This window comes from Chinchilla lanigera, unplaced genomic scaffold (assembly GCF_000276665.1).
Source record: "Chinchilla lanigera isolate Chin_1 unplaced genomic scaffold, ChiLan1.0 scaffold00009, whole genome shotgun sequence".
NCBI classification, from domain to species: Eukaryota; Metazoa; Chordata; class Mammalia; order Rodentia; family Chinchillidae; genus Chinchilla; species Chinchilla lanigera.
Window position 1 is genome coordinate 7,895,691 of NW_004955410.1, and position 3,193 is coordinate 7,898,883.

The 3,193-nt window shown below is 50.8% G+C and overlaps 1 protein-coding gene across 1 annotated transcript in view; it reads right to left on the reverse strand.

Moving 5' to 3' along the window:
* Ccdc146 (coiled-coil domain containing 146) overlaps nucleotides 1-3,193 on the reverse strand; it is a 115,143-nt gene that overhangs the window by 84,989 nt on the left and 26,961 nt on the right. The window lies entirely within an intron of this gene.

The following is a 3,193-nucleotide window of genomic DNA, read 5'->3' on the forward strand; positions in this document are numbered from 1 at the left end:
CAGCGAATGATAGTTCCATTTCCTCTATACCCTCACCAGCATTTGCTGTTGTCAGCCTGTCTTGTTTTATTTTATTTTATTTTTTTTGGTTTTTCTCCGGTACCGGGAACCGAACTCACGACCTTGCGCTTGCCAAGCAGGCGCTTTTGCCGCTGAGCTAAATCCCCAGCCCCGTGTCTGCTCTTCTGTAGGCCATGGCCATGACATTCCTTCAGTGCGACCGTGGTCACACTTCAGAGCTCACAGTCCTCTCTTTCTCCCTCTTTCGATCTCTCCTCTCTCCTGGGACCCCATGGTTTCTAGCACTCCTTCCCAATAAGGTCTGCAGCCCTTCCGCCTGCCCTACGGCCTCCACACTGGTTCACCTCTTCCCTAGGGCCTGACACTACACTAACACCTCTTTGCACAACACTGTTCCCTGTAGGTTTCTCGCAGAAGATCCATTCCTAAAATTGGTCCTGGGTGTGTGTGCGGCGGGGGTATTTCCTTGCTAACAGACTTCAGTGCTTCCAGACTGATCTTAGCACTGACTCAGGCACCGGCTCTTGAAAACACGGTTTGAATACATCTTCTCGGCATTATCTCCCGCCGCCCCATGTGACAGCGTAGTGTAGAAGAAAGATGTGAACTCTGGAGTCGGACCCAAGTCCAGATTCCAGCACTGGCTCTTAAAAGCTGCAGAGCCGCAGGTAGGTCATTTACAGCTCTGAACTTTTTCCTGGCAGAACCACAAGGGCAGGTGGCAACTGCAGAGAGGGGAGGAAGCAGGGAGGTAGTATTAGAGAGAGTTTCTCACTGAGGCACAGGCTCTGCCCCACGGGTTGTGGACTCACACGTGGATTGAACTCTTTCATGTGGTGCCCACGGAATGAGTCTTGTAGTCAAAGATCAGTGAGTTTTTAAAATGGAGAGCCCTAAGGATCGCTTATCAGTGTCAATGAAACTGATTAATACAGCAGTTTTCTACTTACACTGGGGAATTTCCAGCAGAGCCTGAAGGGACAGAGCCAGTTCCCAAGGGGTACACAGGCTTTTGCGGTGGAGCTTAAGCCATTAGCCCTGGATGAGGCGGGGTGTGCAGGTCCCCAGAATCAGCAGGACAGCTTGGAAAGCATAGCCCCGACTCAAAGACATGAAGTCCATCGCAAGAGGCAGAAGGCTACACTTTTGTTAGATTTAAAACTTTGAAGAGTGCTTGGGATTCCATCTGAGAGTCCAACGGGAAGAAAGCACAGGGTGCTTGAGGTCCCTCTTGGAGAAGGACAAAGGGATTTGGGTCTGATTTGCTGGTCAGTGTAGCTCAAATGCCTAAGATAGCGTCACGCATGCAGGAGGTGCTTAATTAAAATACAACGAGTGAATAGGGCGGTGGCATGCATCTTCTTTATGCCCTAGGGCAGAGTATACAGAAGATCCTTAATGCAGACATCATGGGACAACACCGGCTGACACCCTAGCTTGTCACAAGTATTTGTACTGTATCAGAGTCGACATCATTGCCATATATTTCTACTTTATAATGGCTTATCATCATTCTCTTTCTTTGAAAAATCATCTAATCATGTATTTATTTTTCCCCTCACAACATGGGATTGCTACAGCTTAGAAGTGAGTGAGCAAAGCAAAAGGAAGTATTTTTAGCTGGAGTTTAAAAAAATCTAAAATTGGTTTGGATACGTGGGCTGGAATGAAGAGAAGAAACTTTTTTTTAAAGGGTGGAAGGAGATGGCGGCCCAGGAGGCCCAGGTGTGTAGGACATGTCGGTCCCATTTGTTTGGAAAGAAAGTTACATTTACGCACTGCATTTCGCCTCTTGAGCCCTGGAAGTCCGCTTGTGCGCACTCTTGTAGGAGAGAAGCACGGCTGAACCCTCTCCCAGGCAGGCTGGGAGGCTCAGGAAAGCGAAGGATCTCTCTGCAATGGGAGGGAGCTCCAGCGCGGAGAGCCAGCCTCCCCAGAATCCAGGGTAAAGGCGCAGGAGGTGGGAAACCGGCCTGATGTATTCGGAGACTGGGACTAGGAAAGCTCGGCTGGAATGAAGGCAGGATACAAGAAAGTCAAGGAAACCAAGGGAAAGAAATTAATGTGAGATAGATTAGAGTGCCTTAACTAATACCATTAACAATTTGGTTTTCTATTCATGTCAGTCGTTTTGAAATTTTTTAAGCAACAGAATCCTTTTGTTTCTTTTCTTATTCTTTTTTTAAAAATTGGTTATACAGATTAAGGAGTATCGTTTCGGCAGATCCGCACGTGCACATTAAACACTTGGGTTCTTCTGCCGCTCCCCAGCCCGGCACCATTCCACACCTCGGGGCGGGGGTCCGTGCACACATCGATATATTGAATCTTTTAAAAATCAATCTTATAGGCCACCAATATGCAAAACGCATGAACAGGAGGTGGTGTCCCTGGTGCAAGCTGCTGCGCTTCCTGTCCGCGCTCTGAACAGACGGTTTGGAAAAGTGCTGATGCGGACGCATGCGGCAGGTGACAGTCCAAGTAGAGGCCCGAGCGCCAGGGCCCGGCACCGGGATCGGCCGACAGGGGCGACGACAGTGACCCGCAGTGTAGACATCGGGAAGGGTGAGGGACGCAGCGGGTCTCTGACTGATGAAAGCGTGCTTCAGCTCAGACCACTCCGCAGGCTCTGCTAAACTCGGAAGGGCAGGCAGCCCTTGTCACCCCCTGCCCGCGTTCTTCCCCTTTTTCAAACAGTTGAAGCAAGTGTATTCGCCAGAGCCACGCAACTTCCCTTTCTTCTATCCAGAAAAAGGCTTGAGGTGTCACCTGCGGGCCCGGCGATGAGGTCCTCGGTGCCTCATCCCAGCGGGGAAAAGGGGTCCCTCCTTCCCATCCGACAGCAGTTCTAACTAGCACATTAACGTGCACCGTCGAAACTCCCGTCCCACACGGAATTCGGTACAACTGAATGGTTTGCTTCAAACACAACAGACTATATTTGAAACCAAAGACTCTTCCAATGTTTCCTAAAAATCATGAAAGCGAACGTTGCTGTGTGTTGGTGCCCGACCCACGGCCACACTTCCGGACGTCTGCTTGCGGGTTTTGCTTGTTTCGTTCCTTTGGGACAAGGTCTTGCTTGCCAGCCCCGGCCGGCCTCGAACTCGCCGCCACACACGGCCTCCGCACCGCGTGCCGGGACGCAGGCCGCGCCCCACGCCGGCGGCCG